The 13,011-nt window shown below is 48.9% G+C and overlaps 1 protein-coding gene across 3 annotated transcripts in view; it reads left to right on the top strand.

Annotated features, from left to right (window-relative positions):
* DGKQ (diacylglycerol kinase theta) overlaps positions 1-13,011 on the top strand; it is a 1,656,676-nt gene that overhangs the window by 669,959 nt on the left and 973,706 nt on the right. The window lies entirely within an intron of this gene.

The raw sequence follows: 13,011 nt of genomic DNA, 5'->3' as shown, positions 1-13,011 counted from the left end.
TATAATATATAATATAATAAAGTATAAAAGTTAATAAAGTAATTGAAATCGATCCTTAATAATAAGATGGAACTGGGGTGGTGAGGATGAACTTGATTTCTTGAAAATAATGTGTTGGGCCCTGCTGTTCCAGCATTTCAAAAGCAGCAGAATTCCTGACAAACCCGAGCCTTTAGAAATATTTAAAATGCATCCAACATCATAAAAGATTGACAGGGTAATTCATAGAATTTCGCAGAAAAGTGTCGCAAGCGGCTGGCGCAGAGTGTCTGCGTGCGATTGTCTGCGCCAGGCGCGTGCGCCAAAACCGATTTCCACGCACAGCGTATTCATGGATTTCAGGCTCCCAAACCAGCCGTGGCGCAGAGTATCGCAGCGACCCTGCAGCAGCGCCAGTAACGCCCCCAAGAACGCCCTCGCGCAAGGAAAAGCCATCAAAATCGCTAAATCATCGCAAAGGGCTGCACCAACCCTGGACCAGTTTACAGGGCTGCCAAACAAGGAACGCAAAGCGGGTAACGTTCATATCAGGGGTACGCGGGAAGTATTACATGCGATTAGCCAGGGTACGTGTATGACAGGGGTACGCGTGAAGTTTTACACGCGATTAGCCAGGGTACGTGTATTACAGGGGTACGCGGGAATTATCACACGCAATTTGGCTGGGTACGTGTATGACAGGGGTACGCGTGAAGTTTTACACGCGATTAGCCAGGGTAAGTGTATTACAGGGGTACGCGGGAATTGTCACACGCGATTTGGCTGGGTACGTGTATTACAGGGGTGCGTGGGAATAATCACACGCGATTTGGCTGGGTACGTGTATTACAGGGGTGCGCGGGAAGTTGCACACGCGATAGGGCTGGGTGGGTCCTCACAGGTGTTTCCTGTACACCCTCCACGGCCCCTGCAGGCAGCCCACAAAACAGGGGACTACCCTGCACACCTGCTCATGTCGACCACCCCCCACCCCCCCAGCAGTGTGGGGCACCCTCCACCAGGCCCCCACTCATGTCCCCTATCACCCCCACCCCCCAGCCACCATGGGCAGCCCCAACCAGGCTCCCACCCATGTCTCCCACCACCCCCACCCCCAGCCACCATGGGCAGCCCCCACCAGGCCCCCACCCATGTCTCCCACCACCCCCACCCACCACGGGCAGCCTCCGCCAGGCCCCCACTCATGTCTCCCACCACCCCCACCCCCCCAGCAGTGTGGGGCACCCTCCACCAGGCCCCCACCCATGTCTCCCACCCACCATGGGCAGCCTCCGCCAGGCCCCCACTCATGTCTCCCACCCACCCCCACCCCCCAGCACTGTGGGGCAGCCTCCACCAGGCCCCCACTCATGTCTCCCACCACCCCCACCCCCCAGCCACCATGGGGCAGCCTCCACCAGGCCCCCACTCATGTCTCCCACCACCCCCACCCCCCAGCCACCATGGGCAGCCCCCACCAGGCCCCCACTCATGTCTCCCACCACCCCCACCCCCCCAGCAGTGTGGGGCACCCTCCACCAGGCCCCCACCCATGTCTCCCACCACCCCCACCTCCCACGCACCATGGGCAGCCTCCGCCAGGCCCCCACTCATGTCTCCCACCCACCCCCATGCCCCCAGCAGTGTGGGGCACCCTCCACCAGGCTCCCACCCATGTCTACCACCACCCCCACCCCTAGCCACCATGGGCAGCCCCCGCCAGGCCCTCACTCATGTCTCCCACCCCCCGCCCCCCCAGCAGTGTGGGGCACCCTCCACCAGGCCCCCACTCATGTCTCCCACCCACCCCCACCCCCCAGCAGTGCAGGGGCACCCTCCACCAGGCTCCCACCCGTGTCTAACACCCCCCCACCCCCCAGCCACCATGGCCAGCCCCCACCAGGCCCCCACTCATGTCTCCCACCACCCCCACCCCCCCAGCAGTGTGGGGCACCCTCCACCAGGCCCCCACCCATGTCTCCCACCACCCCCACCCCCCCACCATGGGCAGCCCCCGCCAGGCCCCCACTCATGTCTCCCACCACCCCCACCCCCCCAGCAGTGTGGGGCACCCTCCACCAGGCCCCCACCCATGTCTCCCACCACCCCCACCCCCCAGCCACCATGGGCAGCCTCCACCAGGCCCCCACTCATGTCTCCCACCACCCCCACCCCCCAGCAGTGCAGGGGCACCCTCCACCAGGCTCCCACCCGTGTCTACCCCCCCACCCCCCAGCCACCATGGGCAGCCCCCGCCAGGCCCCCACTCATGTCTCCCACCACCCCCACCTCCCCAGCAGTGCAGGGGCACCCTCCACCAGGCCCCCACCCATTTCTCCCACCACCCCCACCCCCTACCCACCATGGGCAGCCTCCGCCAGGCCCCCACTCATGTCTCCCACCACCCCCACCCCCCCAGCAGTGTGGGGCACCCTCCACCAGGCCCCCACCCAGGTCTCCCACCACCCCCACACCCCACCCACCATGGCCAGCCTCCGCCAGGCCCCCACTCATGTCCCCCTGCCCACAGGCCCTGACAATCCTCAAGCATGTGCCTCATGGCCAGCCACCACAGCCCAAAGACACAACCAAGTATTACATGTGCCCATGATACTACTCCAATGGAAACAATGTAAATCAACACATATGTCTCACACACACACAATGGTTGCAAGTGAACCTGAAAACCCATATCATGACATGCATGAAAACAATGAGATGAAACCACACATTGAAGAATGAAAAAATCCAAATAATGTATTAAAAACAACAGCAATGGCAATCACAATTAACCAAAATACACAAGTAAAAAAATAACAAAATTAAGCTGGCTGTCCCTTTTCAAATTAAAATCAATAAATGATAATCCAAAAAATACAGGCATGCAGTGGGAGCCAGTGCAGTTTGATGAGGCTCGGGGTGATGTGGTTGAATTTGCAGAGTCTTTTAATGAGTCTTGCTGCAGCATGAAGGACACATTTCAGGGATGCCAGCATAGTCACTGGAATGCCTTCCAAAAGTGTATTGCCACCATCCAGGTGGGAGAGGGCCAAGGCATGGACAGCAGATCTGAAGTTGTTTTCTGGGATGAAGGGCTTCATTTTCCATTAGAAAGAAACTTGATACCAGGATGTTTGTGTGTTCCTTGCTTTGTGCTGTTTAAGCGAGAGGTGTCTTGTCAGTGTTGAACCCAAAGGGCTTGGCACAGGTGGACAGCTGGGGTGTGAATCCCTTGAGGTTCATAGCCAAGATCCAGGTCTGGATGTCTGGGTATTCGATGTTGTTGGCCAGAAGTAGGAGTTCAGTCTTGGAGGGGTTGAGCTTCAGGTAAGCACTGGACATCCAGGACTGGATCAATGTGAGGCAGGTCTTGAGCTTGTCGATGTCTTCGATGGAGGATATCATGAGGTAGATCTGTGTGTCACCTGCGTATTGGTGAATGTGGATGTTATGTGGAACGAGGAGGCTTCCGAGTGGATCCATGTAAAGATTGAAGATCACTACGAACAGGATGGATCCTTGTGGGACTCCACAGGTGATGGGTGATCTGGAAGAATCCATTTGTATGAACTGTTGGCAATCCCAAGGTAGGATTTGAACCAGCTGAGGATAATCTCGCTGATCCCCATGTGGCGATGTAGATTGTCAGTGAGTGTCTGTCTGATGGTGTACTGTTTCAAATGCTGCTGAGAGGTCAAGGAGAACTAGGGGGCAAGAATGGCTGTCATCGAGGATTTGAAGGGCATCATTGATCTCCTTGACAGTAGCTATTTCTGTGCTGTATGTGGGTCCGAATGCCAGATTGGTAGGGCTGAAGGAGGTTATTGGCTACTATGTGTTGGAGGAGTTGCTTGGCTACTGCTTTCTCAAGGATCTTAACTAGGAAGAGAAGATGGGTGATGGGGAAGTAGTTGCTGAGATCGTAAGGGCCCAGTGTTGGTTTCTTAAGAAGCAGGAGCATTTGTCCTGTCTTGAGGGTTGAGGAGAAGGTGTCTTGAGTTAGGGAGCTGTTGATAATTGTCAGGTAACGGAGGAGTGCTTCAGTCGGAAGGGCCTTGAGTACGGAGGTAGGGAGGATGTCGTCCGCATACGATGTGGCCTTGAGGGATGCTAAGGTGGCAGTGAGGTCTTCCATAGTTACTGTCTTGAAAGTTGTGCAGGTAGTTGTGCTTTTGTGAGATTTGATGTGTAGTGTGCTGTCAGTTGTGGCATTTATGTCCATGTTTTGGTGGATCATGTTGATCTTGTTGACGAAGAAAGAGTTTATGGTGGTGAATATTTCAATGGAGTGTGCAACGGGTGTGTCAGGCAGAGGCTTGATGCAGTGCTTGGTGACTTTTAAGAGGGCTCTGCTTTCATTGTTGGTCTTTTCTATAGTGTTCTCGTAGTCGTTGGCCTTGCCAGTGTTGATCAATCACCTGAGTGTACCAAAGAGTTCCCTGAGCAGGGGGAGGTCAGATGACCTGCAGGATGTTTGCCATTTGGTTCTTATTTTCTGATGGTTCATTTGTTGAGGTTGAGTTTTTGAGTGTACCAGGGTGCTGAAGGTTTAGACTAGAGGGTGCTCCATTTCACTGGGGCATTGTGGTTGATGTTTGTGAGGGTGGTGTTGAGTTCTTCGAGAAGCGAGTTGCAGTCCTGGTTCGTCAGAGTTACATCAGCCCATGTGAAGTGAGGTCTTCTGTGAGAGCCTCCACTGGGAAGTTCTTGAAAGATCTGAAGGCTTGATTGCTTGGTTTGCAATGGGTTTGCTTGAGAGGTGTGGTGTGACTGAATTCAAAGGGGATTACCAGATGGCCCACCCAGTAGAGCGGACTAGGAGAGCTGTGATGGAGGGTGGCAGCGCAGTAATGATGAGGTTGAGGATATTATCTTTCCTGTGAGTTAGTTCCTTTGTGTGCTGTGTGAGGTTCGGTCTGTAGAGTAGGCAGTGGAGAACGTCCTTCATTGACTTGATTGCTGGGTTGCCAGGGATGTTGAAGTCATTGAGGAAGACGTTGGTGGCATGCATGAGAGACATGGTGGTGACCAACTGTTGAGAACATGCTTGAACTTGAAATTCTTCTTTGTGTCATCCTTTAGGTAGTTTCAGATTTTTATTTAGACCTGGCAAATTATGTGTCTGTTGTTCAGGATGAGCAGAAGGGAAATATCAGAAAGTTGATGTATAAGGAGCTTTGGAGGATTGTTCCTGACCCTCCACGTGTTTGGCACCAAAGACACATGATCTAAGTGCTTTGAAGTGTTCATCAATAGAACGTAGCTTTGCTTAATTTGTCCTCTTCTGTGTTCCGAAAGAGTAGCCAAAGAAACCGGGGCTCATACTGTAATGCAGAGAGATTCATAACTTAAGAGCACAGGCAAATGTTTCAATGCAAGCCTTTAAATGTCAATTTTCCTGAATTAATAAGTAACTGGAACAGTTCTCTTTTGTTACATCCTATACAAGCTGCTTTCAGTGGAACACACTGTTGTTTTAGGATCATATGTTAGCAATCACATTGGTAATAGATCTGCATTTGAGCTTCCCTTTGTATACTTTTTAATCTGGCAACACATAAATATGTTAATATCTCTTATTTACTGTTGTAAGAGTCCCACGTTAGAAACCAGAAATAATATATTATTGATGTTTTCCGACTATGCTTTTTTGAGGATATGATCGCCCAACAGTCTTTTTATGCTTCAAATATACCAATAATTGTATTGTGAATTAGTGACCATCACCCTTCCAATAAGTCCTTTTTTCTATGTAGCCATGTGTGTGTTCTATACTATTATACCATTACTTCAAAAATATCATTTCTGCATTGTACTTTATCTGGTTGTCAGGATCACCCTGCAAGACGGACGCATGCCGCAGTCTGGGTGATGGGACTTAATTACCTTTGGTATCCGGGGCCACCAGCCTCTCTGTGACACAGAGCCCAGAGGAGGTTCAATGAGGATCATCAGGCGTTCCAGTACATCACCAGACTAAGATACATAACCTCCTCTATGACTGTTGATTACCCCTGAGAACATAGCAAGGTAGGGGAGTGAGCCCCAAAAGACAGCGTCCCTAAACATCATGTGAGGGTGTTTAAAGACGTAAAGCTAACAAGAAGTGAGAAAGTCTCTGGTTGTGTTCACAGGGTGATCCCAGGAGCCTGTATAAACTCCCTTTGCTACCCATTTGGTGGTGGTGAGCATAGATTATAGGCCCTATATTGGAGAAGCCCTGTCTCTGTTGAACCCCTTAGCAGCCCAGGAAAATTCTGTGCCCATTCCTTTGACAACTCCTGATGTATGCCTATGGTGTTTGCTGTTCAACTTAACCGAGGTGTTTCCAACCTTGTTCAGGGGGAACACACTGAGGGAAATGGCCCTGGTTCATTTAAGAAGTTACTGCTAGAAAGCAATATGGTTTACAAACAACTGAGTCTTGGGTCTTTGGACATGTCAGCCATGAACCCGCTACTGTGTGTTTTCCAGCAGCACAGTACAGGAATAATGGGGAATGGTTCCAGAGAAGGTATTCCACTGCAATTATGAAGAGTGCATGTCCATATGAACCGGTCTGCCAGTGTTTGTGACAGCCAGCTCAAAACATGAAGTCCCTTGCATACTCACAAAAGACAGAATTGAACGTCATGCCTTGAAAGCATCCACGAAAGAGACTAATGTGAATCCAAGATGGTGGCCCACATAGAAATAAATGCAGACCACAGAGCTGCATATGGACCTGCACACCAAACATCAACAGCTAGGAAGAATAGACTAATCACTGTGCTGACTCCCTATTCGAAGAGAAGACGTTGTTCAAACAATACCCTGTGGGTAAGGCCCCTTGTAAAGCAGAGGGTGCACTAGAGAGGTATATTGGAATCAAGAGTTGGAAGCAATAGATGAAGGAAATGTTATGACAGAGTGGCAGACACGAGGTGGGTGGGGATGTTCAGAGAAGCAGAGCAGGAAAGAGGATAAGGAGAGAACATCAAGAAAGGGGGATGAGGTGACAACAATTAAATGGAGAAAGAAGGATGATCACCAAAGAGGGAGAGAAGAGGAGGTGTGAAGAAGTTAAGGAGAGTATGTGGCACAGAAAGGGGGTGGAGTGGGGAACATAGTGAGAGGAGGAGCGGAGACAAAGGGGGTGAAAGGTGGCAAGGAGAACCTCATATAGATCAGAACTGAAGAGGAGGAGGCAGAAAGGAATGAGGCAGGAGAAGTCAAAGGTGTGAGCAGACGAGCAGTCAGGGTGGAAGGTGAGGAGAATCAGTGGAACATTAAGAGAGAAGACCAGTGATTGAAAGTGTGTAGAGGAGGAACAGACTAGAGTGCATCAAACTGTCGAGGAAGAGAGAGAAGCAGGTGGAGGTAAAGGTAGCAGGACGAAATGGTCCAAGAGAGTACCCAGAAGACAAAAGGCTGTATGGTATCCGGAGGCCTTGAGTCTCCCAGCCTGGTGGTGGATTAATACCTAGGCAGATCCTCTATAGCTTGACTAGGGGTTGAGCCTGGCAATTTCTTGGGCCCAACACGATCCTGCAAAAGATCTTAAATGTCTGACATCTGCCCAATGTCTAGATGACCCAAGGCAGCAGAGGCTGTTGTGCCAGTTTTATCTCCATGTGATATCCTGGCAACATCTATGAAAGCCAATCAAGTACATTCAAGAGCCAATAAAGAAGCACTTAAAACTCCAAAGACTGTGTGACTTTTTAACCACCAGGAAAGTTGAGGCTTAGGGAGAAAAGCAAAGACAGAGGGCCACAGACCTAGCGAAAAGCCTGGCGTGCTTATGTTTTGTTGATTGTCCACTAATTGAACTCATCCAAACCTATTCCCTTAGTATTAGCCAGCGCTGCAAGGGTACCAGGCGGGAGCAGGTAACCTGTGCCCCATGGCTGACAGGTCGGGGAGAGGTGGGAGCAGCCTGAGCATACGAGCACCACATGGGGCTGCTCCCCCTCTCCCCACGCTTTTCTTTCATGTCTCCCCTGAGGGCAGCCGCAACGTCGCCAGACCAAACAGGAAGAATGAAGGGCAAGGTGGAGGAAACACCTTGTCCTTCCTCCCAAACAGGTGCTAAGCACCTGAGGAAGGAGAGGCAGGAAATAGGCAGGGACTAACAGAGCAATGTACCTCGGGGTGCCGGCCCCCGGCCGGCTGGGGAGCTGGCAACACAGACCCCCACACAGGCACAAGAAAGACCCAGAGCCAGCCCCTGTGTCCAATATAAGGAGCTGCTGTTGCAGCAGAAAGGCAGAAACCAGTTTGTGACTCTGCACGGTGACCCAAGCAAAAGAGTACTTTGTGTACGCAGAGTCTCTCTCTTCTTTTTCTGAGAACCCCCTCCCACCCTAGAAAAAGGGAGAGAAGTAAGAGAAAGAAGACAGGACACCGTATGGTGGCCACACTGTCGTGGGACAAGAAAGGCGGCACGGGCCAGAGGGGGCAACCTCAGAACCCGATGCCCAAAAGTACAGCATATTATGGTTACTGTAATTATGATTGCTTGTTATGACTATAATTTGTGTAATAAAATTCCACTGCCTTTTATTGCCAACACTCATCCAATGGTTTTGTGTACTACCTGTGGGGAAAGATATGGGTCGACACCCTGCGTTGTGTATTTTCTCCTGTCGGCATCCAGGTCCACTGGTTATTAGCTTGTACAATAAAAACCGCTGACACCTAGGCCAGGTCTTTCAGTCGTCTGTGGTTCCCTTGGCCTTGACACTTGCATCCCACCAGAGGGCTAGTAACATAATGCCTTAAGCCTGATCCAAAATGCACACTACCCAGGCTGATGAGTTGACACTTACCTTTGCTTTGCTATGTGTCTGTCAGTTATGGTGGGGCAGGAGGAACTGGGGAGGTTAAATCGGGCCTTTGGTGGCAAAGTCAAAGGCTTTTCCAATGTTAGCAAGGATCTATGTGAAAGGCCGATTATTGTATTTTGGACACTAAGATGATTTTGTTTTTAGTAGTCAGATGTGTATATATCTTTTGACAGTTTGGTAGTTATTGGGTGGATGCCTTTTCCAGGGTGCTGCAGACAAACAAATTCATGTGATTGTTAAAATGCACTCCAAGGTATCTGTGTTGTCCAGTGAAGAGTGGAGGATAAAACCGAAAATAAATGATATGGCAGGGACATGTTATCAGGTGATTTGCATACTGAAAATGTAATTTCTGTTTTGACAGCTTCCAGAATCATGCTGTGGCATCCTGTCCCAAATTGCAGTGATGCTGTTGGCTGGTTGCAGGGATGTGTTGTCAGAGAGTGAAAGAAAAAGATGAATACGGTGTCGTTCAGTCATAGGATGGGATGGTATCACGCATTGCATGTTTTAGAGGGAAAAGGGAAAACAATTCCACGCCATGCCACTTCTATACAGTGGGAGGAGAGCAAGCTAGTGCAGTAGAGGTGATTACTGTCAAAGTGTTATTGTCAAGAGTATTGAAGGTCCCCGAACAGTAAAGGAGGATCATTCCAGAGGAGAGATGGCTGCGTTTGGGTTTAGTGAGGAGGTTGGGGATCCGGAAAACATGATGCCTCCTTGAAGTGCGTATGGTAAAAGCTTGACGGGAAGGAATTACAGACACTGTTCGTAGAAAGGTAATGGGTAAGCATGTTAAACAGCAGGCTCTTAAATAGTTTGGAGGCGAGGAGCAGAGCGAATAAGCAATAGTTTGTGAATGTAGTTGGGTGAACTGATCAAGGAGAACTGTAATTATGAGTGGGAACCACTTCTAATTCTAAAAACGTACTGCGTTAGATTATATAAATAATATTATGTGGCCTACACCAGAAACCCCATTGCCCTAAGGGCTAACACAAGTTCTGTACCTTTGTCAGTGGACAGGTGGACCCCATGGCAACCTCATTAGATTAACATTATATATATGTAAACCTATGTAGAAAAAATGACCAATCCATTGCTTAAATTTAGCATAAATAAAGACACAACATACTTTGTTATTTGACAAATGTCAAACTTGTTGAACAAGCACTTATCAGGATCCAATGCATTTTGGACCAATCGGCCGTCATAAAGGGACTCTCTTCATGTACCTTGCCTTACAAAAACTGAACAAAATAACACCTGACTATCATAGTCCTAATTGTTGGAGTGGTGTGGCCCACTTAAGATAAGTAATTGTGTTAAAGGTGTTGCATACATTCTAATGGTAGCTCGCAAGGCTTCTGGGAAGTGCTAAAACTGATCAGAGACTGTGATGGATGTGGGCCGTAATAAAGGAGGACAATGTTGAGGGAGGTGTAATAATTGAGGTAGAGGAAACATGTTTAAGTAAAATGTGGGGCATGTTGATGGGTGATGGGTGGTGCAAGAGATTTGTTTGGAGTACAACTAGACCCAGCGCCTAAAGTGGGGGGTGCAAGGGGCATTGATGAAGGTTGCATAGCCTATGTGAACAGCCACAAGTGTCGAATGTGTTGACTTATTCCAGGTTTTCGTGGCTGTCACGAATTTAAAGAGCAAGTGTGAGATGAAGGTTGTTGTATGCGGGTGTGGTCTTACTTGGGCTGAATGGGAGTGATAGAGGAAGGAGTGATAGGTGTATCATGTTTGTGAGAGTGCTTGGAGTGTCTGGAAATAAAGATAATGACGGAGTGAGGAGAGTGAAGGGGAGTCTGTTGGCTTATAGGAATGTGTTTAAGAGGTAAGGAGAAATGCAAGTGTTTGCTTAGGCATGACTTAGGCTTCCTGCAGTGGGCAGGAGGAAAGTAAGTAGTAGAAGAAGGGTTCATTGTGGAGAAATGGCGCAAACAGAATAACATTGGGTAAGGGCATTGCTGTAGGACTGGTATGGGTAATGGATTTGATTGAAAGGTTTATCCTATAAAGCTGGAGGTTCTGCAAAGAGCTGTACCAATTGCATGCTATTAAGTGGCTTGACCCCTGCACTGCTGGCCCTCCTGAATCACTTGCTAGTGTGACATCCATTTTTCTGGAGCCCAGGTGTGGTGTGTGTCTGGCACCCATTTTGTGGTTTAGACAGTAGTTGGGCGACTACTCTCCAATGGTGGGGGTTGTTGAGGGTCCTTCAGCACCTCTCTTCTGGGTTTTGAATCAGTATGGGAGAAGTATCTCCCGTACCAATATGGCCACTGCTCCAAGACATACAAGGTAAACTTCCTACCAAAGATGGCATCCCTTACATTTCAGGTTCCTCAAGCTTTCTACAATTTTACGCAGTAAGATAAGAAGTAACATTTAGTAATTAACCATATTGCCGGCCTTCCAGATTGCTCTTTAGATCAGTAGTGTTTATTTTGTTTACTTCAGTTGCTTTTCGTGTGCTCATAGTCCTGGAATCCAATCATGCCCGTCTGACAGTTTCCTTTTCCCTGCTTCAGTTGTTGCCCTTCCGCCAGTATGTTCTCCAAAGCCCAACCAGGTGTCTGCACCTCTTCAGGATAATTCAGGAATTGTCTCGTCGGCAGCAATCCTTCTGTCAAGTATTGTTGTCTTCAATTCTAATAACTTGTCATCCTTTTTCTTGCTCCTTTGGCTATTTCCTCACAGTAGCTGGTTTTCCATATCCTGTTAACCACTTGCAAATGCCTGTTCCATCAGGTGTACCAAGGTGGCCTGAAGGAATGGTTGTCCATACCTTCCCGGTTCTAAGCGACAATACAATAAGCCTACAACAGCAGCTCCAGTTATCAGGCGGTTTAGTTGGCACGTTGAGTCAGAGTTAGAGTGATGCTTGTTCTGTGTTGAGCACGTGGAATGTATGGTTAGTGGGTAGGAGACCAGTGTGGACTGGGGAGGCCAAGGCCTTCCCCTCACATTCTCTTGAGTGAGTGCCTTTGATTATATCCAATTGCTTATTTGGTTAGTAAATGTGTTGGTACTCTCACTGATCTCTCCTACTATGACAGCACACAAAGTGTGGCAGCAGCTGAGCTCTGCTTTCCATTGATTCTAGGTTCCTCGGCAGAGTTGTGGTTTGGCTCAGGAGTCGGCTTCTCTAGGTTCTAGTGTAGGTATAAGTGGGGCAGCTGCTACCTCTAATGGTTGCATTGTCTGTGGCTCTTCGTGGAGGTAGAAGCATGTCAAAACCCGGCCTCTCCTGACGTGTGCTTCATTGATGCTAGGAGGCAAGGGGAAGAGTGTTAGGTGCACTACATGCGGTTCTTGAGTCTCTCCCTCAGAAGTAGGGCGACCATCAGGACCTAAACACTACACTAAGAACAGTGTAAAGATGAGTGGTTTAAGCTGAAAATAAGTCTGCCATTTGAAGCACAACCGCCCGTGGATGAGCCAGCTTTGAGGGGGGCAGGTGGGTCGGAGACATTTCACTTGGTAGTGGCCTCCCTTTGTTCTTATGCAAGTTCATGTTTGGGGGCCAGAGGGACTGGTAATCTGAACCTTTTTTTTAAGCCATCTGAGTTCTGGTGTCACTCCTTGGATGGAAGTGGAAAATGCGAAGATCTTGTTAACAATCATTGGCAAAGCCATAACGTTTCCTGTCATTTGTCATTACCAATGTTAACCATCATCAAAGTACTTGACACAACCCGGAGCATATTTCGAACAAAAAAGTAGAGTAAACCATTCACAAAAAGTCCATCCATTCGCGAGCAGGGAATACTGGTCTGTCACTAAAGCAGGTGTGTATTCATACACAGGTTCTTGCCACCAACATCGATACTCATCGTTTTTTGCCCAAATGGCTGTTGCTAATGGGACACCCTTGAGCCAAAACCTAAAAGGTCAACATGTAATAATGTTAACAAAATCACAGTTGAGGTGTTCTTGATTATTAAACTCCCCATTACCCCACTAAGAGCAAGGTATGCATTCACCCCAAACAACTGTCTACATGCTGTACAATGTAAATGCATGTTAACTAAAAGTACTTGCTCTCATCTGATTTTACATCAGCACTCATAACCCTCATATGACAAGTGTGATCCATTTGGAAGGTAAGGCGGTCATTATCCGCTTGTATGAGTCCAATGGTCACTGTGCCCGTGTTGGCATTAGCCTCTTAGAAAAACAAATAGTAGTT

Source organism: Ambystoma mexicanum, chromosome 6p (genome assembly GCF_040938575.1).
Source record: "Ambystoma mexicanum isolate Mex_15411 chromosome 6p, UKY_AmexF1_1, whole genome shotgun sequence".
Classification (NCBI taxonomy): Eukaryota; Metazoa; Chordata; class Amphibia; order Caudata; family Ambystomatidae; genus Ambystoma; species Ambystoma mexicanum.
This window is presented reverse-complemented; position numbering and strand designations above follow the sequence as displayed.